Source organism: Sylvia atricapilla, chromosome 1 (genome assembly GCF_009819655.1).
Source record: "Sylvia atricapilla isolate bSylAtr1 chromosome 1, bSylAtr1.pri, whole genome shotgun sequence".
NCBI classification, from domain to species: domain Eukaryota; kingdom Metazoa; phylum Chordata; class Aves; order Passeriformes; family Sylviidae; genus Sylvia; species Sylvia atricapilla.
In genome coordinates this window covers 131,861,485-131,888,061 of record NC_089140.1, presented here as the reverse complement: position 1 = coordinate 131,888,061, position 26,577 = coordinate 131,861,485, and the positions used below count along the sequence as shown (strand labels likewise).

General features: G+C 39.7%; 1 protein-coding gene across 3 annotated transcripts in view; it reads left to right on the top strand.

Annotated features, from left to right (window-relative positions):
• Positions 1-5,399: 5,399 nt before the first annotated feature.
• Positions 5,400-26,577, top strand: part of RNF19A (ring finger protein 19A, RBR E3 ubiquitin protein ligase) — a 57,714-nt gene continuing 36,536 nt past the window's right edge. Inside the window, exons 1-2 of one of the 3 annotated variants that reach the window (XM_066334175.1) lie at positions 5,400-5,529; positions 8,447-8,600. The gene's annotated coding sequence lies outside the window, so the exon portion shown is untranslated. Of the gene's footprint in view, positions 5,530-6,088; positions 6,176-8,446; positions 8,601-26,577 lie in introns of those variants that run through there. The other 2 variants (XM_066334183.1, XM_066334191.1) reach the window with 2 other exon arrangements.

Genomic DNA, 26,577 nt, shown 5'->3' with positions numbered 1-26,577 from the left:
TGTGCTGCTCCCTGACAGGATGGTTTTGTGGCCACAGGAGGGTCAGAGGTTGTACACCCCCTGTCCAGTCGAGGAGCACACCTTGCTCACTGTCTTTGTCCAATGTGTGCTCACGCCGGACATGTAACAGCTGGCATGACCACGTGTGACAGAATGTGACTATGGGTCGTGCCACGTCAAGCCTGCTCAGAACCCCTTCCTTCTGCTGTCCAAGCTAGCAGCTGGTACCCTGGCTGCAAACACATGCTGTCTTCAGGTCCACTGACCTCCGGGCCATGGATGTGAGGCAGGTCAGCAGACACTGGAAGGTGCTCTTGAGGAGAAACCCTCTGCTTCTGCACCTCCCAGAGACAGTTGACAGATGCCCCTCATTGTCACGTAGACGGTTTATATTTTTAAAGTCTGTGATACTCAACTGTGGCATGAGGACACGCAGAGAGAGAAGGCCACAAAAGCCTGCTGTGAGACATCTGGAGATCCCGTACTGCCAACAGCAGAGCATGGCCGCAGTGTGCACTGAAGTGGAGCCCCTGTGGGCATCGAGCCCCTCCCTCACCAGCCTCCCTGATCCCAGGCTATTTGTGAGGAAGCCTGTAGATACATTGCAGATGAGCCACCCCACGAAGAATTAGGCAGTAACGGGGCAGGATTTCCAGGTACAGTCAGTGTGTCACCATGAAAAAAAGTATGGAGGAGGTGTTTGCAACTCAAAGGACAGATAAATCTGAGCAGATACTTGCCCCTCCTCTCAGGGAAGGTCAAGTGTAAATGCTCCCTAGCTCTGACAAAATGGAGTGTAAGTGCTCTTGAAGGACCCATTTGAGACCAATTTTGGAAAAAGTATAGCCCTTCCAGGAGCAGGGTTATTTCTACCATGACTTTCATCTCTTCACATCTCCTCATCATGATGAAAAAGTTATTTAGAAAACCCTACAGCACTTTTACCTTTATGCAACATCTCCCCCCCATCCCACTGCCCTCACCCTTAAACCAGCAAAAACATTCTTGCTCAAGCTTTCCAGAAACAATTTCACCTTTGGGCAGAGAATAAGCACATAACTTCTAAACTCAGAAAAACAGAAATTTCAGGCTGTTCTGACTAAAAGAGGAGGAAAGCTCAGGAGACTAGAATGGAAAGAGTGTTGCACAACAGAAATTATAGTCTGCTGCTTTTTGCAGTATAACTCTTCAATTTCATTTATTTTTCTAACAAACTTCCCTGAGGATATTGACAGTGATAGCCAACTGGCCTTTTAAAATGGCTAACTCCAAGAAAATACATGAGTATCACTTTTGCATCCTGCAACTCCTTACCTCCGGAGCTTAAATACTACATCTAGGAGTAGAGTTTTAAGTATTTGAGAAACTTTAAGCTCATATAGTAGTCTTTTGCAGACTTCTGGAGTCTTGTAAATTGAATGACATCTTAAAGTATTCAGGAGCACTTTTGGATTCAGGCACTCAGACTTCTCAACTTATTTTTATTCTCTGTCACAGAAGCTGGAAATAAACCTAAATAAATTTTATTAGGCATGTTTGAGGAACTGCGGTTTTATATATTATAAATTTTCTACTTTTACTTTTTCTTTATTGACTACTACAGAAACTGATTAGATTAGATTATGTAATTCTACAATATCTCAGATGTTTAAAATGGCTATGGAAGCCTTCATCTTTAATGTTTTATGACATGCCAAAAAATTTGGAAAGTTCTCAGCTTACACATTATTTACCAGTATCTTGCCACTTTTTTACTTGGATCAGTGAGATTGCATCTATATTAGATAGCTCTATTTGTCACTAATCCATTATCCTAGGCTTGTCATCATAGTACACAGGTATTAAGTTGTTTTTTCTTTTTTTAATCTACTGCACTCAATACAATTTATGACAACCAGTGTGTGGCAAATCATCTTTCACAATGGGCAAACACAACTTGATGGTATTCAACCCTTATTCCTGTCCTGTGCAATTTGTCTCTTAGTTGTATTTATATATATTTATCACTTACATAGTGGTATTTATTAATATTTCCTATTTTTGCATGCCTGTTTTCTGTTTTGCGTTTTGGTATCCATACATATTGCAGATATTTTAATTCATCAAAGACTTTTATCCTTTCTTCTTTAGTTGCAAGTCAGAATGCATTTCCATACTACATTTTTTCCAGAGGCAAAATTGATCTAGACAGTTCTCTTCCTTCCCTATGCCACTTGTTCCTGCTGCCACATCAATCTTTTGCAATGCTTTTTGTGCAAATGCAGCCATCTGTGGGGCAACACTGTAAGACAGATCAGTAAAATCAGGGGTGCTAAAAATAAAGTCTCCAGGAAAAAAAATAAATTGGTGAGACAGTTGAGCTGAAAAATATAAGAGAGTGTTGAATCTTCCAACAAAGGGTATTCAAAACAAGATGAAAGAAAGATCAAGGATCAAAAGTGGAAGGGCTGAGGACAGGTTTTTCCCTAAAAATGATGGGCTGGAGACCAGATGATGACAGAGTCTGCAGGAAACATGAAATTACCTATACAAAAATAGAGTTTGACTTTGCCAATTTTATGTTGAAGATGATGGTTGAATATTCAATAGAAGATTTCAAAGGGAAACTTAGATGTGGGACCAGAGACAAGGAAACATCTACCCATCATATTTGATACTCTTCCAATATGAGTTGAAAGAAAAGACCACCAACACATGAAATTCTGGCCCAAGGTGCTGATTTTACACTACCATATCAGACAGCAGTGTTTCAAGTATATGTAAATACTGAAATTACACTGAGGCCAGCAGTCCAGATAAGCAGAGATTATAAGAAGGATATACAAATTTGAGATGAGGTTGTCTATCTCATACCTTTTTCTCCATTCCTCACCACCAAGAAAAAAAGCACTTTACTTCCTCAGCCCCCTCTGCTCACCTCTCTTCATGCTGATGTGAATTTTACCCTTCCATGTTCGACAGCAAGCTGTGTGTGCTTATGCCTCTTTAGAACATACCAGATGCTTTGCTCTGAGGGCAGTATTTTTGTATTGTGATGTAATACTTTGTACTCTTCTGCCAGCAACTGAATTAAATACCCACAAAGGTTAAATCCTAGATGTTCTTCAGAAAGGGTTTTGGAAAGATAGGCTAGTTTGCATTCTTAAATCTTGTATACCTCACCAAAAGCAGTGCGCAAAAGGTATTTCCTCTCTGCTCAAGAATTTCAGCAGCCCCTACTTTCCCTTAATACTTCTTTGTCATCCTGTTCTATAATAATAAGCTAGCAAGCAAGCAAACAAATGTGTCTTTACATACCAAAATAAACAACTGCCAGTTTTGGTGTACAGCTTGTGCAGAAAAGTTTCTTCCTCCCCTATGCTTAGTGTATTTTGTTAATTGACTATTTTGAATACTTCTGATGAAAAGCACCCACTTGGCTGCAGGCTCTCTACTGCCAAGCTCTCAGGAGGGTGGCTGTCTGGAGGTTTGCTTTGTCCCTCATCAGCTTCAAGGAGAAACCATCTCAGCACCACAGTGACTGCTCAATGTCCCAGTACAGAATTTTAAAACACCTGGGCTCTGTTCCCTTCCTATTCTCCAGCATTGGCCAAGAGATTTCAGAACATTTGTACTGATTTGCTGAATCCCTCTGGACATTTAGAAAGTAATACTGCTTTGCTGGCTGGTTTTTGTTTTATTGGTAGCTGCATATTTGAACTGGTAAAATGGTTTGCTGTTGCTATTCCAAAATTTGTTCACTATCCTACCATGTCATTCTATATGCTTATCTTTTTGTTTCTCTCTTCTTTTTCTTTCCCTCATGCACCTCCATTCTTGCTTTTTTCTCATTTTACGAGCTAATTCCCTTTCTCTAATTCCCTTTTCCAGTATCAGATCTCATACATAACAAAGTGTCCAAGATTTTACTCTGTATGTTGTTGCATGCAATAAACTTCTGTATATCTTATCCAGCTGAACACAATGGCACTACTTACACGGCCTAAGTGACATGTGCATGTTTGCAGTACTGGAGCCTGAACAACTCACCTAGCCGCCGGCTTTTACAAGCAAAGAGGGAACTGCCATGGTTTGTACACACATGACAAAATTCCAGTATAATCTCACTGGTTTTACCCTTACTTTCCACTTCCCCTCCCTGTTTGTTGTAACTGCCTAGTCTGTCATTTCAGATTAAGTAGCTCACCATTGAATGACTTGTATTTACTTTTAATTTGATGTACTGGAAGTAGGCCTATTGACTTAAACAGAACAATGCACATAAATAAAGGTAAGTATAGTGCAAACCTTTAACTGATGGTGCATTGCAAATCCCACAGGAAAAGCATGGTACATTTAATTCACTTTACTATCCTTGTGCATATTATATGCAGGCTGAGTGATAAATAACTTTTCCCAGAGTAAGTTTTCAGGTTTCATACCAGCTTAACCAAAGAACCACTAGTTATAAGCACAGGATCAGCTCCAGCTCCACAGAATTCTGAGATGACATGAGACAGTATGAATAATTAACCAGGGGGGAAAAAAAGCACACGATTAAAACCCAATATAATAATAATGTAGGCAGAGAATTCTGAAACACGCCAGAGGAGATTTGGAATTGGGCCAGAAGTGGAGGTCAGGAGCAGCGAGCAGGCTGTGGGAGAGGGCGGCAGCTACGATAGGGTCGCAGGAGGGAATCCCGCGGAACACGGCATGAGGGCGGGCAGCTACAGGAGAAGCCGAAGTCAGGGACAGTGAGCAGCCCAGGGCCGGGGCGGCTGCACGCCGGAGCCCAAGGAGCCCGGGGCTGGCCGCAGCTAAAGGCAGAACAGGGCCACGCCGCGAAGGAAGAGCTGGGGGCTGGCGGGCAAATTCTGAGGCGGCTTCTCTTTCAAATGGCAAGGGGGGGCGAAAAGAAGGTAAATCTGTATCTTACAGAAGGGAAAGAGGGTTTTGTCATTTTGGCAAGTGAATCAGCGCTCAGCAGCACGACCCTATCGAAACGCCCCAATAATTCATTATTCGCCTCGCACTTTTCCATTTCCATGGGTGTGAAACCCACGGAATTGTACACGCAAATAACGTTGTACCTTGTGCTGCTGCTGCAGCTGGCAGCGCTGCGGCGTCCCCCGCCACGGGGGCAGAGACACCGCACCCGCGGCGCCGGCTCCGAGCATCCCCCGCACCGCGCCGGGGGCGGCAGCGAGCGGGGCTCCCGGGAGGCGGCCCCGGCCCCACCGCGGGGTCGGCAGCGCTCCCGGCCGCCGGTGCGGCCCCGCCGGGGGCGGGCGAGGGGCGGCCCCGCCGTGCGCGTTGAGCTCAGCGCGTCGCGGAAACCGACGGCGCGGGCGCCGCCTCCCCCCCGGGCAGCCCCGGCCCCGGCCCCGGCCCCGCGTCGCCCCGCCCCGGCCGGGCGGTGCCGCCCCCTCGGCTCCTCGCTCACACACGGACGCGCACACATAGACACACACGGGCACGGAGGCGCTTCCTGCGCGGAGCCGGGCTCGGGCCGGCGGAGCGGCGTCGCTTCCTCCCGCCGACTCGCAGGTACCGGGGGTGGGTCCGCGGCGGGGCGGCGGGCGCCCGGGGGCCCGGCGGCGGCGTCCCCCGGCTCGGGCCTCCGCCGGCGGCCGCCGCCCTGAGCGTGGCGGCGGGTGAGGGGTGGAGCGGAACCTCCGAGCCGGAGCCGCCTCTGGGCGGGAGCCCGAGCCCGGCGGGGAGAGGGCCCGGGAGCGTCCTGGCGGCCGGGGGGAAGTCGGCGGCGTCCCCCGCTGCTCCTCGCATTGCTGGAAGGTGAAGTCATCGTGCCCATTGTCTCCCCCCAGGCGGCGCGAGCGGCCCGTGGCGGAGGAGGGGGCCGCGGCCGGCCCCGGGGCTCGGGCAGCCGGGGAACCCCGGGCGGGTCCCGCTCGGCCCCGGCGCGGCGGACGCGCTGTGCGGGGAGGAGCTGCCGCCCTCCGCCAGCCTGGGTGGGCCGCGGGGGCCCCTCGGCCGGCGCCGCGCTCCCGCCGCCCGGCAGCGGGGGCCTGGGAACTCCGGCGCTTGAACTTGCTGGGCGCCGGGACACCGGGCGCAGGGAGAGGAGCGCGGGCGGCTGCCGGGCCTGCAGCGCACCCCGGGGGCACCGTTCGCACCTTGCCCCCTGAGAGTTTCTGCTTGACCTCGCTGTGGTCTGTTGCCCAGCCCGGATGCGGTGGGTCGGTGGAGTGGAGGAATTTGCAGGGATACTGCATCTCGGCTGTGAAGGCGGTGGGGGACGAGCAGTGGGAATAGCCCGCGTCCTGCCAAGTGTTTTCCTTGCGCAGGTCCTTCTGCAAAGCTGGGAGGTTTCCACCTGGCAGTTTGCTATACACACACAGCAGCTACTGCAGGCGCACGTTCGAAAGACAGGGAGGAATTGGTAACAAACTGTGTAAAAGACAACGTGTATGTAAGTGAGCTGAAGAGGTGATGGCTGGCAAAGAGAAGGCGTCCTTCTGCCTTTCTCCTTCTGGTCCAGTACTGCCTCTTGACAGAAAGAAGTGGGGCTTTGCCAAAGGGGTGGTAGTGGAATGGACTTTAGGGGGTTATGCCAAAGGGGCGGTAGTAGAATGCTGTTAGTGCTGAGCAGAGAAATCAAAATTTAAAGCCTTCATGCCCTTGTGGTTGCTTGTTGGATATGTGCCTGTGTTTCTTCATGAGGAGCACAACAAATCTTGTTTCTGTTAAAATAATGTAGTTTGCATTGGTACTGATTAGTTCTTTATCTCAGTCGTCATCAAGGGTAGCATTATTTTATTTAGCGTAGTTTGGGCAAGCACATCTTGCAGGGTTTAATTCTGGAGACAAAACTAAACATAAATACATTTTTCAAAATTAATTTTCCCCCTTAGTGTTTTTTAAATAATTAATCTTTTTGTCAGTCAAAGAACCGTATTTCAGTATCCAGTTAAGTGTTTCTTATAAAATTACTTGGAAAAGAAGGTTTCTGGTTTAATATCCAGGTCAGACTGAAGTAGAATTCTGAACTGCCCAGCTAACAGAATTCACTTGAATGCTTAGAAATGATGGCTGTGTAACATTACTCAACAGTTTACAAAATCTGATGCTTTTCTAACTGTAAACATTTAAATGCTTGCACTTCAAGCTTTCAGAAAGCTGAAAAAGCACTCTTTTGTTTTTAATTGTGTGTGAACTTAGCCTGTTTGTCCAGATAATGAAAGTTTCACTTTTGCACAATGATAATAATGCTAATCTTAAAACAAGTTCACTAAAAAGCTTACATATGTGTAACTCTTCTATGTGCATATTTCTTAAAGTATGCCAGTTTCAACTCTGTTTTATACAATTCAGCATTTATAAAATGCTGAATTCAGGCTATTATGTTTATGTTGTCAGCTAATTTTGAGTTTGCGGACATCAGATCATCATTTCTAAAAGGAGTTGAAATGTTTAAGTGTGGTTTTCTTCTCTCCCCTTCAGCTTAAATCTGTCAGACAAACGACATATTCCTTATGCAGAGCAATCATCAGATTTTGATTAATTGTACTAGCTGAGGCTCAGCAGGAAAGAAGATGCTTGACAGATGTATTTGTTTACCTTCGTAGTGTGCACAAATTCTGATCTCTCCATTAGTAAATGAATCATTAAAACTCCTTTAGCTATGGGATTCCCAGTTAACATTAATAAATGCATTAGGAAAACTTGTTTTATGTAAATATTTTCAACCTGTGAAAGAACACAAGCCCTTGAATTCTTTTGGCAGTTGGGTAGAGTCTTTTGTGGTGGAAAATACATGGTATATGCTTTCTCCCTCCTTATTCTTAATTAACAGCATTTAGCTGCTATTCCCCCCTGAGAAAAACTTCAGACTGAACTTATTCAGTGAGTAGGTGATTCTTCCTAAATAATACAGAATGTAGGGTTTTCTCCCCTGTTTACTGGGCCTCTTTGATCCATGCTTAATCTTATTAAAGTATTCCTTACAAAGATCCAACACACACATTGCCCCCCTTCCTTCCAGGATGACAATGTAGGATGCCTAAATCCTTTCATAGGACTTCTGAATCCTGGTTTGGAAGCACTAAGAAAGATCTTTGAGCTCTGAAGTACAACTAGAGTGCTCTGGACCACTGTCCTCTGATGGCCTTTAGCCAAGCTTGTGGTCTCCATTATGGGGTCAGTTTACTCTGGCCCTTGGTCAGACATCCATATTAGCTTTTTGATTTGTTTTCTGAATTGTGTGTAAACATCATGTACTAGCCTAGCAGAACAAATTTTAATACCTGAATTAAGCAAGTTGATGGATACATGTTTTGGGTTCTACTCTTAGTGTGATTTCTAGTTTGTAGCTGGGATATGAGTCAGTCTGATTCTTTCTGAGGGTCAGCCAAAGCTCTTTGAATGATTACTAAAAGTATCACTTTTAACACTGGCATATCCATAAAGAAGCTGATTCCAGGTGTTTGTCTTGTGTTTATCTTAGCCCCGTTTCCATTGTGCCTTCTGCATTAACTGATGGAAGATGTGCAGCTGAATGAATCAGCATACTAATAGAGCTTCAAGACACTGGGACTGGTGTTGGATCTTACTGCTAAAAGCATCTGAATTGCACCTGGAGGTAGACTTCTACCAAGAAGGTAAAAAGTTATATTGAGTCTTAGAGCACTGATCCTTTTTATTAGTGTTGCAATGTACCATTTTTCTTCCCCAGTAGGAAGAATATGGAAGAGGCTGTATCAGTACCTCTTAAAACAGTTGTTTGGGTTTTTTTTTTAAAGGCTCCTGTTTTTCACAAGAGGAGGCTTCCTTTTATTTCTGAGTCTCTGAAATGGAAGTTTTATTCTTGTTTTATTCTAATTTTAGTTAATTTCAAGTAGTTTGTTTTAAATCATCAGTGAAATAATCTTCAAGGAAAAACATATACCTTTGTGTGTTGTACATAGGTTACACTTCAGATACTGTTGTGTTCTACTTTAACCCAGAAAGAAACTTACAAGTAGAATTACATTCTTCTCCCTAAAGTATTCACTTGAAGGATTACTTCAGCAGATTTCTTCAGGCACTTTTAAAAATTTATTTTACTTTTTGGTGCCTTGTAATAGCTAATAGGTATTTAGTCTATGGCTGATATTTACGGATTGACAGATTTCTTCCAAACTTCTGTAAAAAAACTAATGTTCACTTCATTATCACAAATATTTTTGTAAGTTTATTTTTTAGTTGATGGAAAGAGACTTTGTGGAAGATATTTCAGTCATCTGTGTCATAAGGTGGCTTAGTCTTTTCTTCAGTGATCTTGACTGTTTCATGTACGTTTCTGGCAGTTCTCAAGCACTTCATAGCTCTGTTTTTTCTTGGTTTTGGTTGCTGGTCCTTTTCTGTCATGGGTTGCTTGTTTTTTCTGTTTTTTTTTCCTCTTAGTGTAGGTAATCACTCAAGGATCCAAACCAAAGCAATGGGTATCTAGAAAGAGCCGTAAATGTTGTGTGGGACTAGGATATTACAGGGCTCTACAAGAAGTTTTCTTCCTGTTGTGAGCATGTCTTATGCCAGCTTTAGAATGGTCTTTGAGTTCTTCAAAGTAGAATTTCTAGAAGGGAGAAAATCCCTACAGGTGAGCTGTGAGATGTCATTTGTGATAGCACCCTTAGGTCTTCCGTCATTAAGGCAAGTGAGAAGGGCTTTGAGTGTCTGTTTTGCTTTACCTTCATTTAAGTTGTAGCATAATTCTTAGAAGAATTAACCATACCTTGGGCCTTATCCATGGAACAAGAAAAAGTAGGAGTACTTTCATTTTAGGATACTTTTTTCTGTAATGGAAAAGTTACTGTAGACTTTTCCACCATTGAACTGTGGATTGAAGTCAGTCACCTGCTGGGGCACTGGTACCCTCTTGTTGGACATGTGGCCAAACACTAATTACCATTTACAAGATGAGAATAGATGTTGCCTTTTTCTTTTTAAGGGTGATTTTCCTAAGATTCGCTTTGGATCTAGACATACTGCACCACTCTGGAAAGCTGATACAAGACTTATTTTAACCTAAAGCAGCTTAGCAAAATGACCTAATGAAATGAGCTAAAGTTCATATATACAGGTGTTTCCTCAGGCATTAAAACTTCCTCTCTTTAGAGGCCAGCATATCCCCTAATGATGTCTTCAGCAAGACATTTAAAGGGCATCTTGCAGAAATAAATGTTTGTACCGATTGAGTTTGGTATGGTCACTTGGTTTTGCTTCCTAAATAGAACACAACTCTGTTAATGCAAGTATCCTGTTATTGTTCAGCACAAACTGTCATTGTGGGACTCTGTCAGTTCTGTTCTGCTTCCATTTATAGTTGAGACAAATTACTTTAAACAAACATTTTTCCATAGGTCCTTTAGTTGCTCCCATAAGGCAGATTAGAGCTTACTCTAAATTGGAGCCCCTGGCTGTCCGCTTCTGTTGTTCCATTTACTGGATGAGGAACTGCTTCAGCAAAAGGACTGACTCTGGGGAAATAGTATGCAGTAAGAATCATGTTGTTTTGTTCTTATTGTGTTTCACTGATGCTATATATCCTTAATAAATAAAATTACCACTTTTAAGTTTCTTGGTTAATGATCAGATTTCTCACATAAAACCAAATTCTGTGAGCCACATCAAGTAATCAAGTTCTCCTTTTATCCTAAAATGCTTAATATGTCAGACCATTCCAGCTTTAGTGGTTTGTGTCTCGTGTATGACTTCTGGTGAGACAAATTTACCTCACACATATTTTCAAGAAATGCTTTTAGGGAGTGCAAAGTGGTCTTGCACCTCAGGGGATCTTCTGAACAGTGGAGGTTCAGGTGGGACTGAAGGCTGTAGTTGAGGCATGGGCCTTTGGCAGTGCTGCCTGGCTAGCATTCTGGATGTGATAGCTCCACAGCACTAGTGCTGCTGTGCCTTGTTTTTATTTTCTAGTATTTATACAAAATAACCTTGTTAACTGCTCTTAGACAAGTAAGAGTCTTTCTTAGCACCATAACAGTTGCATTCCAGAGGAAAAGACTATTGGTGTTGCCATGCCTAAATGCGTCATTCATCTGTTTCCTTTGCTGAAAGTACATGGTGCTCAGAACTTACTGTATATTTCTGTGAAACTGGACAAGGGGAGGGATATTTTGGCAGATCTTCTACAGTATCGTCATTCAGAACTCAGTCTCAGGAAGAAACATTTAAATTTTTTTTTTTTTTTAGGAAATAGAAGGCTTTTATTTTGTGTAAATTAGATAGCTGAGGAGTGCTTTAGGCTTTTTATGACCTGGAAACTGGGGCCATGTGCCAAGCCTATATTCAGTGTTGCAGCTCTTCCTTGTATCAAGATCTAATAGGACTTTTCCCAGTACATGTTTTAGTGAGTATTAGTTAACAGGAACTGTATATAATAAGTGACAATGCTGACAGAGAGTGTTTGTTGCAACATACTGTTTGGCTTTCCTCCTTCATATCAAAATGCATTATGTAGGGAACTTCCAGGTGTCCCTCAGACTTCTGATAGTGGAAAAACATTTCGATGGGAATAAATAATGTTTCTTGTGACATCATCCTACTGGCAAAGATGAAGCCTGATAAGAAGCATTTTCTCCTGGTCAGCTGTTGGGAAGTGTCTTGCTCTGAGTCTGCCTTTCATGTTTCCGTAGTAAGCAATCTAATACGTTGATCAATGCAAAGAAATGTGTCTGGAAGGTAGAGCGTGTTCAAGGTTACTTTATTTTTAGACTGTGTACTGGAAACATAACTTTAATCAAAGTGTTCTCCATTGTATGTCCTGATGGAGGTGCTCTGATTTTGTCTTCTACTATACTATTAAGTCAAATATAAACAGAATAAAGCCTTTTAAATTGCCTTTTTTTTTTTTTTTTTCCTGAGTTGAAGACCTTGCTTCAGTTTACTGAAACAAGCAGCTACTACTTCACTTTTACCTGTGAAACTGTATCTGATACTTTTTGTTTGGCTTTGCTTTTTTCAAAAGAAGTTAAGCTTCCCTTTATATGATACTGCTAAAAATGTTTTGGGATACCAGGAGCCCTTTTACTCAGGGTCAGAGATGGAGATACCAAACTTCTAGCTCCTTAATAAGCTAAGGGAATGATAGTGGTTATAGTCTGTGAAGCCAGGCTGTTGTTTTGCTGAAGTGTAAGATTTTACAGTCAGTGTAAGTTTTATCTGTGGGACAACATTGAGGAGAAACCTAAAATGCTTTTGTGCATGCTGCTTTTCATTTCACACCACCATGGTTTTAAACCATCTGCATTTTGATTGAGAGGTTTTAGTACCTAATAACCAAAAGTATTTTCCTCCTAAAGTTCCTTTGTGACTAGTTTGGGTTTTTTTAATCTCTCTTTCTTCACCTTCCTGTTCCTATTTGCTATTGCATTTTTTCCCTTTATGTCCTAGTATGCTTTGTTTGGACTTTGTCTGTGGTAGTTGTGCATAGCTGCCGAAAAGTAGACTTCGCCTTCTGTGACCTGACACCAGGAAGAAATTTAGCCAGGGCAAGAATAGAAGAGAGCCTGTAAACTCAGCACAGGAGTCCTGAGTCTTTCCATTATTAACAATTAAAGATGATTCCAAGATAAATTAGGTAATGGATTAACTAACTCATGAAAAGAGAAGAAGGATAAACAAAGAAATATCCTGCTTTGCAAGAATTGAGATTATTAGGATTACATGCTGCCTGCATGTCTGGGAAAAGAAGAACAAACTTCCCTGTTTTCAGTGTTGAATTTAGTTAGTAGATAAGGTATATGATGTGCCAGGTTAAGTTTAAGCTTTGCAGGAGGTGTTTTTACTGGGGAATGGGTTAAGAAATAGAAGCATCCTGTTTAGTCCTGCCCAGCAATGCTACAGCTTTTTCTTTAAAACAGTAAGCCGTGACAACGGTTTCTTCTTACCTCCTACACGCTGTCCTAATCAGCATAATATCTTGGCTGGATCTAGACCAAGAAGTGTTGATTGAGTAAAATACAGAGACAGTGACATGGTTTTGTTTTCATTGTTCCTTTTTTCTGTTTTGTTTCTGAGGTGTGAGATATTGCTGGTTTTTTATTAGGGCTATACAGTCATATCCTTTTTCTTATCTCAAAGGTCATACAATATTAACATTCTGTTTTAAGGGTAACAAATAATTTGTACGTCACAGTTGCAACCTACATTCTTTCACAAGCTGTGGGGATCTTTGCACTGTATGGTTTTTAAAGCCACTTTATGGAGAATTGCATATGCACAATTAATGGAAAGTATCTGTAAGTTTGCTTTTGTTTCTCTCTAGTGGATAAAAATGAAAATAATAAATATTGGTAATGAAGAATACTTGATATGGTTGGTATTTCTCATGAAATGGTGAAAATGCACCTCTAAGTATTCAGACAAATAGTTTCATTGTGCTAAAAATCATTCAGTGAGAGAATAAATTAGCAGCCTGAAAGGAAGGAGCTTCCACTTGGCAGTACAGTGAACAGAAATACAACAGTTCATGGAAGCCTTGGGTAGATTGATGCTTTTATCTGTAAAACCACAGTGTGGGTAGAGAAGCTCTCTGTAAAATACAGTCCTTCTGAAGTTAGAACTATTCACCTTTAAAGTTCATCCCTGAAATAGGGTGCTTTGTACAGTGTTACTATAGATTAGCACCTAGATATGGGGGATTTTGGAGTATTAGGTGATGAAATCTTGCTTTGGTGATCTGATTTTCCTTTTAAAAAGGGGGATTTATTAGAATAAACTTCATTATCATGAGTGTCAGGTCATAAAAACAGCTGGAGTGTGGCTTTGAGTATGTATTATCAAACTCAGTACCTACTTGCAGTACCTAATGTGTATTTTGCAAAACAGTGCATTTTGTAGGTGAAGAATGGCTCAGGTTTTCATTGTGTATGGAATGCAAGAACTCTGTCTATTGTAAAGACAGGGAAAATAGCTTTAGGATGGTGGTAGTTTAACTATTTCTCAGAAACCATGATAATGAGCGCACTAGAAATACTAGAAAGGGCAAGGTATGGCTCCTGCAGCAATTACATGACTGGTTTGCCCAGGCTTTGAAAAGTGAAACTGATTCTGCCACTACATGCAATTAATTGTAATTTTAAGGTTTCAGGTAAAATTCTCAAAGTTAAGAAAGGCCAGAATTAAAGTTGAAGAAGCAACCATATCTGGATTATCATTTGTGCCTACCTTTATTAAGTTACTGTTCTTAATTATATATCTGTGGTTTTTGGAGGTTTTTTCCCCCTGCAGAAGCATTCTTCAGAATACAGTTGCTTTGTCTACTGGGGCATCCATCTACTTTGGCCAGACCTCCTAGTGTCTAGGGCAATTATTTCCATTGAATAAGAGATATAATGCAAATAGAGAGAAAAAAAAAAATTGTCATGTCTGAAATAGGCATCTGAATCTTGGCTGTGTTTGGTGGGGGTGGGGATGTGTGTACACTATTGATACTGCAGGTATCTTTGAACATATTTACTGTGTAACATGGCCAAGAACTTAGTTTTATTTAGGCTATCTCAGGTCAGGCACCTGAGGTGGTAAATAAATTAATCCTTAATCAAGTTCTAATATTGTGTCTGTTAACAGGGATAATAACCATGCTCCTTCAGTGGAGTGGGTATGGTTCTGACTATTTCAGCAGTATTAATCTAACATATTGGTTCTCTGCAATGACTTATGAGGAAATCAATTTCTGCTTTCAATGTATCATTATGCTGTAGTTATTTATTTGTTTGTTTATTTATTTTTTATGGTGGGCACAGTGAGTAAGAATGAACAAAATCCTGACCAGTGACCTGATAAATGTGTATCAGGCAAAGATATTATTGAGGAGGAAGGGGCAAAAGCCATGCAGTTAAACTGTCATAACATACTTCAGCAATCATTTTCAACTGCAACTTCATCAGGTAAAGAGAATTGTTTCTAATGTAGTTTGTGTGTTGGTTTCTAGCCATTAAAAATAATAATTGCAGTCATATCAGGAGGTTTGGAAGCTACTCACTAGGCAGACTGCTGCTGTTTGAGCAAGTAGTGTCTAATAATACTGTGCCATGCTTTATAGGGATTGACCCGAGACAGTATGATCCATGTGCTTGTGTAGTGTTTCATGTCTGTCTTTGGACTGTAGAGGATGGGCAGCAGAGGAAGGCTTGCTTTGACAGTACAAGCTGCTTTTGCTGCCTTTTTTTTTTTTTTTTTTTTTTCCTTTGGCACTGTCAACTAACTTTTACGCTCTGCATCATTAACAATATTTTATGCAAATCCTGTTCATATTTAGCCCATTAAGATTTTTGTTAGGATGATATCTTAGGTGTTTTAAAATCATGTGCTTTTCAATACCTAATCTGATGTCTTTACTTTTTCTCTCCTGTGACTTGGAGAGGCTTTCCCTCTCAGTTTCCTGTTCAGCTGCTCTGTAGAGTCTTTGTTGCTTTTGTTGGCTTGTTTTCCTCTAGTGTTTGTGATCAGCCAGTCCCTTCTGTCTCTTATATATAATCTCTTACTACTTGTGCTAAAGTTCACAGATTACTTCCCCAAACAACAACTGTTGGTTTCCTCACTCTGCAATCCTCATTTTCTTCTTATATTTTTCTCTTTAGGGTGCTCTGATAGAGCTGCTGTTCAGCCATTCAGTTTTGGTGCAGGTTTCAGTCACCTTTCTGGCAGCTACCACTTCGAATATTGTTAGAATTCCAACTTGTCATAAGTTGAAATCCCACCTTCTCCACATTAGGCTGAAGTTTCTTCTACATTGCTGTCACTTATTAGTTGAATGTTGGAAATAGTAAGTCAGTTTCCTGCCTGTATTTTCTGGTACTTTGATTGAGGCATATTGTTCTCCTTGAAGTGAAAGGAAGATTCTATTCAGTTCCAGGCTGGATCAAGTTTAGTAGAGATATTAACAGATGAAATACATGCTCTTTGCTGAGGACGGGGTATTTTTTTCTCACATTTCCAAAAACTTGCAAGCATGGATATATTCACATTGTTGGAAGGGTGATAACATGTACATCCAAGTTACACACACCAGAATTCAAATTCCCGAGTTTCAAAGTGTTCCAGTGCTAAACATTTCCAGAGAAAATACTGCAAATTTTTGATTTATTTTCTCTTCTAGGATAATTTTCTCCATTAGATTGTTGTGGGGTTTTGAGCTGTGGTGGTTTTTTTTTTAATTGTTTTAAGTACTTCAGTTGAAATAAGAGTTCTAAAGAAGATTCTAGTGTATAAGTTTCAGCCCAGTTTGCTTGAGAAGATGCTAAGCTGGTTGGAAAATAGGATGTTCGAATGGGAAGTGCCAGGCAGCCATAATAATAACTGGCGTTTTTTGTGACAAAAAAACTACTGTCTTTTGAAGTAAATTACTTGCTAAACTGTAAAAATAAGGTGAGTCACAGTGCATTTAACTTACTACTTTATTTTCTGTTTTCAATGGCATCGTTCTATTTTTCCAATTGGACTTAATGTGACTGTGCGCTTACATTCTCCTCCCCCATAACATCTGCTGTTTAACCAGGAGGTGCTATACCCATCCTTGCTTTAAAAGCCTGCTGCTGCTTTTTGTAGGACTGCTGTACTCTTTTGTGTGCTGCTGGTATCTGGCATCTATAGAGTAAGTTCTGGTAAATGATTGCCTTTTGTGAGTTAGTCCCACAGAATAGTGTACAAGCTGGTTTGGAAACTTGGCTGTTAGCACAAGGACATTGTTAATTTAGCAAATATCCACAGTGATTTAAAATGTTTTATTTGTTACTACCTTCTATTTATGAATGCCTTTCTTCTGGAATTTACTAACCTACAGCCATTCATATAATGTAATAAGTGTCCCTGCTCCTCTTCAGATCCAAAGATCTTAAACCTCTTTTACAGGCAGTTTGAACCAAATGCCTGACCTTGCTGAAAAGTGAAAGGTGTTCTTGTTCTGAATTTGTGCTTCAGGGTGGGTTAACCTGCAACAAGAGATAGCATGGGCCACTGCTTGTACTGATTTAACCCTCTGCAGCTAATTCAGTGGGGGCTGCTTCTATAGGATTCTGAAAATACATAGTGAAACTTACTGAGCATAAAGTCCCTCCATACCAGAGCCTCTTGCTCTGTACATTGGAAAAGTTGTATTCTCTTTAGTATTTAAACATTTTCATGTTTTAAAATGCATCCATATCTATGTATCTGTCTACCTGCATTCATGTAGATCTGCCCTGTCTCTGTCCACATTGAGTTGCTTCATGCATTGTTGGAAGAAATTATATCAAAATACAAAAAACCTGCAAGTTGCCTAATTGCACATTAATATAATTCTGTAAATGTATTTTTCCTGCTGAAAATACATTTCTTAAAGCTATAGTTAGCTTAATTAGTCTTAAACAAGTCCAGATGTCACTGTAACTTCAGTGATAACTGATTTATAAAACAAGAAGTATGTTTGAACTAAAACTGAGGGCACATTGAAAACAAGTGATGTAGTATCTCATGGAATTATGCAACCTAGCTTAAAGGGAGGGTTGTGTTGTTTGTTTGTTTTAAATGTCATGTCCCTAGGTATTTTAGTACATTATTTTGGTGATGCTAAGGAGTTTCTTCATGTATTTACAGCTTGAAGTGATATTGGTGTTTTCTTGTCACTCTGATAATTTTGTTTTATGCTTAGGGCCACAGAGGATGCATGGCTTGCTACTACTGTGAAATAATACCCTGTGGTTGCTTTCTTTTAATAAATAGCAAGATAAATATTAAATTATGTGTTCTAGCAGGTAACATAAGGAAATGCTTGAAAGATCTCCTGGGCTGACCAAGTTTGTTTTTCAGAAGTTTTAATAGCTTTTCAATGAAATTATACACCTGCTTCCTCTAATGTATTTGTGTAACGGTTTTCCTTGGAACTGTAGGAGGAAATAAATGGTTTCAAGTAAACAGTGAAGCTCCTGGCTTCAAAGTACTTCTTTCAAAAGTGAAACAACTTTCCTTTCCTTTCTTAAATAAAAATCAAACATACCTTCTTATCTTATATTTTTATTCATATGGATAAATCTGAGGGGATTTTCATCTTGAGTTTTTCATAGCAAAAAAAACGATTACTGTCAAACACCTCAAATTAGATTGTATTAGGGACATGGTTTAGTGATGGCCTTAGTAGTGCTAGGTTAACACTTGGACTCAATGATTTTGGGTTTCTTTTCTAACATAACTGATTCTGTGAATTTGTATTGGAAAAGGTTTACTGGACTTACTCTAATTTTGCATATCTTTTTTTATAGTAAAAAGGTTTTCTATGAAGATGGTTGAAAGAGGGAATACAGATAATTTTTTTTTTTTTTTTGTACTGGTACTATAGGGCAGTGTCTTGTCTTCTTCAGTGACTTCTTACCTAAAAACAGACTGGATAGCATCTCTCTCGTGCTTTGCTTAAGCAAGGCTTTACTTAAAGAATATAATTAAAATAGAACAGTTTTTACGGGCATATGTTGCTTAATTAAGATGTTTGCAGATACTGGATTTTCATATAAGCTAATATATGCACACAATACACAAAACTGTTGGACACACTTTTGTTTTCATTTTTCTTACTACAGCTACAGTATTGAATGCTCCTGAGATTCTGTCATGTTTAGATTTCACTGCCAGTTCATTTCTTCTGCAGATCTGACCTGTGAGGAGTGCTTCCCTGCATTCTCTTGGGATGGCCATGTGTTTAATATTCTTGCTGTGTCTGTATAAGTGTGTGGCTAGCATTTTAAAAGAAATGATGCTTTTCGTTTGCTTTGGTCTGTTACCAAAACTTTAATAAAAAGTTTGCTCCTTTGATATTAAGTTCTATAGTGAAGTGCTTTCAGCAATCTCTTGGAAATAACCTGATTTCCAAGATTTTTACTAGTTCTATTTCAAAGCAGTTCTTTGGTAGGTTTGGAGAAACACTTATCAAGTCCATGATTGGTGAAATACTTTATTCTTGTTGACAAGAAGTCAGACCAGGTGTGAACTACATACAAATACAAGCACTATGTTTTATAAATTTAATGTTCTCCCTGGCTTAGTAATTAGGTTGGAGAATTAGACTTCCTCTTACCTTTATTCAAGGCATAATACTAAATATTTTTATCAAAAATTGTGAAATTATTTGGCATAAGAAACCTCTGTCCCAGCTAGATGAGATTGTACTTTGATTCATTAGAATAAAGTTAATTCTTTTTTGAGGAAGCTTTTCTTCACAAGCTTGTTTATTGGTTAGAATAAATTAGTACACTTACATTTTAATATACTATATTGCTTTCCATCATGTATTTGGTATTTTGGGAAAGATTAAAAATAAAAAAACAACACATTTGTTGGAAAACTGAGATACTAATGCACATTTATATGGCCATAAAATTTTAACTTCAAGGTTATCAGTGTGGTTTAACATTTTAACTAGCTTGTTCCTCAGCAAAAATTTTATGCTAATACTCTTTTTAAAAAGTAGACTTTAATTTACTAGAACATCTGAAATCCAAGGCATCAGTTTAAAAAAATTGTCTTTCTTGCCAGTTGTGATCGCAGACTATTCTACAGCTAATTTCTGAGACATTTAAAATATTGAGGAAATATAATATTTGAAATAAAAATAATTCCTTTGAATAACTGGATTGGTGTTACAGTATTAGATTTTTTAAAAAACAAATTAATTTTATAAAATGAGTGGACTATTACAGCTGTTATATATAATGAGAAGGGAATGTGGAAATAGGAGGGAGTTATTTTGCCCTGTTCTGTAGGGGAAAAACAAAGAAAATTTAGTGATAGGCAGAGGATCAGAATGCTCCTGCTATATTCCTTTTTCTTCAGTAGCTGATACCGTGATTGACAGGAGTTCAAATTTCCCCTCCACTTCTAAAATGAATCCAAGTTCCTTCCTCAGCCCAGACTTGGTAAGGACATCAATTATATGTTGGTTTGGAGAGACAAGTTTGTTTCTGACCCCTCTGGGTGGCTGGTGAAAACTTGGTAGCATAGGATTAAATCAGTGTCAGCTGAAAGACATCCAGCGTGCTCCAGGGTGATTCTGTCCCACCTTTAATAATGTTTCACTGATGAGAAAAAAATGTACTGTCAATTCGCTATAAAAATTATTATTAAGACAAAAACTATGCCTGCTCAGGATACAATTTTGTTAATTTTCTTTCCCCATAGATTAGTTTTGGCTGTGGGTCCTGGGGGGCAGGGAGAATATTTTGGTGCAAAGTTGAAATTCAAGGGATTAGTGTGGTCTCTAATTGGGGTTATAGCCTGGTTCTGTTGTTCTTTTGTATATGCAATGAGACAGCTGTCTCAAAATGTCATGTGAGATCATGAATCAAAATAATCTGGCTATTGACTGCCATTTAAATTTTTTGTGGAAAGGCTTTCTCTTGAATAGCTAGCTTCTCTCTTTTTTTGTTTTTTCATGGTTATTTTTCACTCCTCTTAAATAACAGATGGGACAGACCAGAAGAAATGGTGCTCAAAGATGACAGGATTTTGCACTTGCATGGGAAAGTGATTTCAGAGCTTGTTAGTGTCATTGTATGTTACTTCTCACAGTTAATTGAAGGAAGTCCTAGTGAAATGTAAATGCATTATCAACAACATATCTGTAAAATGGAGGCCTGGAGTTGTTGGAAATAAAACCTCTTGTGTGGCAAAACTGGAAAGAAAATGAAGGGTTCACTGTAATTTGGCAGTGATGCTTGTTTGGCAGCCCTCCCATCTTTCTGATCTTGGCTGGTGTTCCATCAGTCAGTGAACTTGTATATGGATCATGATGCATCAGAAAGACACCTGTGATATGACATAATATAAAGAAAAAGAAGACCCCAATCTGTTTTCCTTTACTGAACAATCCATAGTTACACTGTCTGTTAAAACTGATTTTTAGATCAGTGTTTCTGATGAAGTTCCTGTCACTTCAAAAAATAATAAATCTTATGCAAGTTCAAAAAACTTCATGGTGTTTCTTCTCAAGATTTATTATTTTAGTCTGATTCATTTCCTGTTTATCTGCTAACCACTGACAAAAGGAGAAACAAGTATTCTCCAACTGTTTGTATCTCTAGAAAATATGTAATTCACTGTATTACAGGTGGCTGTGTGTTGCTATAAATGATGCAGAGATTTATGCAGCCCCCCATCAGCCTCTGGTCATGCACTTGCTTCCTTGCCTAACTCTGCTATTCCAAGGTTTCACATCTTTCTAGGTGGAAATTCAGTTCTGATATGAGAAACATGAGGATAAGTTGGAACTTCTGTCCTCATATTATAGTGTGAGAACAAGAATGTATTCAGTTGGATTAGCAGCAAATTAAATACTGATTTTTGAAGGAGCAGTGTTTTGAGCTGTGTTTCATTAGGCTGTTGGGCTCATTGCTGTAGATTTTCTTGGGTATTCACAGTGTTGAGAGAGAAACTTGGTATTTATATGGATGGCAGTATAAAAGGTTCTAGAACATACTGTCTGGGAGATAAATGTACCTTTTGAATCTGAAACCACTCTGACAAGTTGAAAGTTGGTGTTTAGGGCCTGAGACCAAGAGAAAATTTGTTGCACCTGTCATTTGCACAGTGGAGTCTCACGCAGGCTGCAGACAGGATCCTGAACTCATGAAATTGGGAGCAACTTGTTACATTCTTGGAGGGTAGTTGGTAATGTTGATTTATTTAAATAATAGCATGTGTTTTCTCATGGCTACTGATATCTTGAAATGTATTAAAATTGTAGCATTTTAATACATTCTTGTATGATTTATATTTGAGTAAAATACAGATTGGCCTTTAAGGGTGTATTGAAATAATGTCTTACCCAAAAGCCACATCCCCTTGCTTTCAGTCAAGTGCCTGAGCACTTCAAACAGGGTTTTTTTTTTAGCATGATTGTAGTTTATGCTGTAATTTGCAAATTAATGAATTAGTAGACAGTTGGAAGTTTGCAGTTTCTTTTACAAAACATAATCAAATTAAGTAATTGCTTAAATAGCTTTTTTTAAAATAAAATTGGAGATTACAGTAGTATATTATTAAAATACTTTTAGAACTTATATTTCTGAATTAGTTTTATGATAATATAGCTGGCTTGGCCTTTTATATATTTATTTCTTGGTTAGGGAAGATTGCTTCACTTGGGAGAAACAACCCAAGGTCTTCAAGCTTTTAAAATCATTTTATCATGGCCTTTCCTTCTAAAGTTATAAACACTTTTCTGTTATAATTTACAGAGTCAATACATGAATTTCTTTGAAATTGTTTTTGTCTGTTTTTTATCAAGTGTTTGTCTTTCCTTCAAGGATGAGAAACATGTACTGTTGAATGGCATTAAATACCTCCAGGCTACCATTACAGGCCATACATTTTGCCAAACAAAAGAAAATGTAAGGGGTCTTTCTCCAGTGATGTCAGTCCTATGGAGGATATTGTAGTGTAAAATGAGCAGGAGATAAAAGGGAGAAACAGTTCTTTGTATTGACATAGTCTGTGGATATTTGGGACAGACGATGGAGTTTCATATGAAGGAGTAAAAAAAACATGCTTTATTTCTGTTCCAAATGGTGGTGGGATTTTTAAATGTTTTTAAGGACAGCCCATGGTAATGAGTGGGCTGGTGTGCTATGTGTATTACAGTACAAGTAAATAAGAACAAGTTGTGGCTTAATGCTTAGTACCTCAGAGGAGGTTAGTCATTGCTGCCATGCCAGTCTGGCTGTGAGGTAAGATACGTTCTCCTTTGTCCATCCTCAACTGTTCTTTACATTGTCTCTTGCAATGAGAGAGTTTGGCAAGTCATGTTATCTGGTTGCTTCAAATGTCTGTCTGTAAAATGAGTGATGCATCCTTTCTCTTCATGCTTTGTTTTTAAAATTTATACCAGATACGAAAAAATGCACTTACTCATGTGCTATAAGTGTCTGATGTAATGGAAATGATCTTGGTAGGTATTCTTTTGGACTGGGGCTACTACCTCAAATAAACATCAAAGAATTCCTCATTTTAGGAGTTTATTAGGAGCTACAAGTATTGTGTATGGTTAGAACTGACAGTATCTCATGTAAGTAAGATTAATACTCCACATTATGAAGCCAGGCATTCAGGTTCTTGGTTATATTTCATTCAAAATGTAGTTGGTCTAAAGCAAAGAAAACTCCACCAAATATTGTTTCTGAGAATGCAGAGGAAAGGTTTCTTAATGTTTAAGAATACAGTGTATTGCAACTGCTCTAGGAGTGTTATGTCTGTGTTTTGGATCAGAGGTTGGGGTGTTTTTTTCATTTTCTTTTCCTTTTATTTTCTTAGAGAAGCCTTGCTCCATCTTTATTCTATCTCTGTGAAAAATTGCAAGGAATGGCAAATTTTGAGATAGTGGTTTTGAGCATTTTCTTTGAAGACTGATTGCTGTGGCACCAAAGTTCTGAATGTTTCACATACAGCCACACTTTTTCAGCCATTGCAGCAAGTGGTGAGGTACTTAAATTTTGTATCACGGCTGCGGGGTATCAAGTGGATGATGAGAGACCCAAGTGAGAAGGGGGGATGCTTCCTTCTGCTCTTGATTCTGTGTCAAGATGAGAGGCTTGAGACAAAGTGGGAGCTGTCTACCTTCAGTTCAGAGGAGGTATAGGAAAATGTGATGGGTAGAGGCAATAGAAAAGGTAGAAGGAGAAGTGGTAAGTGAGGAAGAGCAGGAAGAAAAGGCTGCATGAAAGAACTGAGGAAAATATAGACTGAAACAGCTGGTTTTAAACCAAATCTCCCTTTTTATCACAGCTTTCCCTATTTCACATTTTTGCTCTCAAAACTAGAGCACCTGCAAAAGAAAATTATAAAAGGAAAGAAGAGACTGTTCACAGGTCCTCAACCCCTGCTAATTATCGACCAACATCTGGGGGGAGGTGGGATGGAAAGGTTTAAATGGAGCTTTGCCATGCATAGCCCTCAGCTACCACCTGTGTCTGCTGTTGCAGGAGCGCGGGTTTATTTCACGGAGTTCCTCCTTGGAGATGTATTCCATAACCCCTAGTTCAAAACGTGCTGTAGCAGACTGTAGTGTCCTTGGGAGAAGGCATTTTTCTAGGTTTGTTGTCCTCTTTAGAAACCCATTGGCTAGTGTTAATCAAACTGTCATGGGGATAGAAGTTTCAAAGAGAAACTAATTCTGGTTAATGCTAGCTAAGTTATGTCACTTGGTGTCTGCAAATTATTAAATTGCACAAAATTTGTGTAAGAGAACATTCTCATGCCCTGACAACAGAAAAATTACTATTGGAATTAAAATCATTAGACAACAGCTACGTTATTTGAAGTGTGCTGGGATATAAAACTTAGGATAGGGAATGCCAGAACAAGGAGTCTGTGACACCTCATTTGTAGTGTTGGGCAAGGCCCTTATAGATTAGTTAGGTATTTTCGTATATGCTAATCTTCAGACTTTCAGGTGTTGATCAATAGGTCAGTGCTCAGCCTAAGTTTTGAACCTATACAGTCCTATGTTGATGCAAAACAGCCTTAGAACTTTGGCAGCCCACAATATCATAATCTCATTTCAGGTGTCAGCATTAGTTTTAGTGTCTGTTTCCCATTTTAAGTATTTGGAAAATAATCTTCCATTGCAGAATTTCTAGGAAGATTTCACAGGACTGCTTTGAAGATTGATTTGCTAATGATTTTGAAGCCTTTAGTCTGGTAAAAATGTCTTAAGGATTTGTGTGGTATTTGTGAATTCATTGTATAATGTTATAAAGCAAAAAAATATACAACATGTAGATATGGAGCCTCATTTAGTATGGAAATAAGAAAAAGGCATTGCTGGAATGAAGCCACTCCAGAAAAATCAGTATGTCTGTGTGATTCTACAGAAAGTTCAGAAGCTGGACACAGCCTTTAGGATCTCTCCAAGGCCTGGAAATGACTGCTAGAGCACTGAGTGGCATCCAGTAGAGGTCTTCCAGCTTCTCCAACTGTAGTTCACCTACCTGATGCTATACTCACCACTGCTTGGGGGGGAAGCGACTGACCCCACTTAATCGGTATCTGTCCTGGTAGTTGGATCTTTGTTGTGGACAGGGGAAGAGATGTCCTGATGTCCCTGGAAACAGTGACAAGGATCAGATATCACAGCCAGCCATCATAGGTGCTGAAACTGGGCCAAAATTTGCATTGCCTTCCAGTGCACCAGCTACACTGTCAATTGGCTGGATGTCAACTAACTTGAATTTAGTTTTTATGGACAGCTTGCTTTCTGGAATCCTTAATTTTAGAGCAGTCAAGTGTGCAATATTAAATATCCTCATAGTTCTTAGTGTAGCTTTGTGTGTCTCTATTACCTGAAGAGTATTTGATAATACGGTATGTCACAAGCAGATAATTTATTTATTGGGAAAAGGACTTTCTGGGGGGGAGAAGGAGGGTAAGATTCTGTCTTCTATAATCATATTAGCAGTGATATGATGACAATCACTTTCACTTGTTTTTGCCAGGTATAGCATGATTGTGTAGAACTTTTATGTACTGTAGTTAAGTACACAATAGGAAATAGTTCTATATAAAAAAGTCATTTAATACGAGGGTTTTATTGTCTTCATTGTGAGAAAGACTTGGTAGCTCAGTTTTTTTTGGTGGATCTTGATACTGCAGACAAACATGAAAGGATTAGAAAAAGTTTTTTTAGTAAGGAAGAAGGTCGAAGTAGAAACCAGAGTTGTCAGAAATGCTGAAACATAGACATGATCCAAACTTCTGTATAAATTTCCTTCTTTGTTATCAGGCCAAACTTAAGGAAGGAGTAGATGTCACTTAAACAATTACTCTACATCACTGAGTACCTAATAAGGAGAGGACAATTTCTAGATACTTGTGGGGTTTTTTTCTTACTGTCCTGAGAACATTTTGTCACATCCTCCCTCTCTTTCCCTTCTGCCAGGAATTTGTATGCCATATTGGTGCGGTCAGGCTAGTGAACAAACAATACTGCATCTATGTGTCAATTGTATAGAATTGTGCCTTCTGTGATAGGTTAACTTTTCACTCCACACATTTCACATTTTTTTTCTCTTTCTCAGTTTTTTTCTCTCCCCTTCTGTCTCAGCAGAACAGTCTTTTAGGACTGTGGCTTCTGAGGTAATTACGTGACTGGACATCTGGAGAGAAAGAAGAGGGATTGTACCAAGACAAGGAAACCTGTTAAGTATTAGTAGTGTTTTGCTCTTCCATTGAAAAGCCACAAATGCAGCTGAAGGTGCTGTAACTTCTCTAAAGGGGAAGTGTGGGCAGATATAAACAACCTCAGTTAGATCAAAACTGAAATTTAAACAAAATGGTATGGTTTTTAGTGTAGCTGTTATCTTCCCAGAAAGGAACAGCCAGCCTGACCAGCAGGTATTTAAAAAGGCTGCACTCAGCATGCATTTAATTTTAGGTTAAAGCTTGTTAGTATAAGTAAATAATATAAGTTTTCTGAGCTGTAACAGTCCCTTTTCGGAGATAGTGTTGTGCCGTGTGAGTTGATGTGGGAGATTGTTCTTCTAGTTTATTTGCATTTATCATTCATAATCTCTACCTGTACTGATGTTTGAATCCTTTTAAATGTGCTTTCAGCTTCCTTAA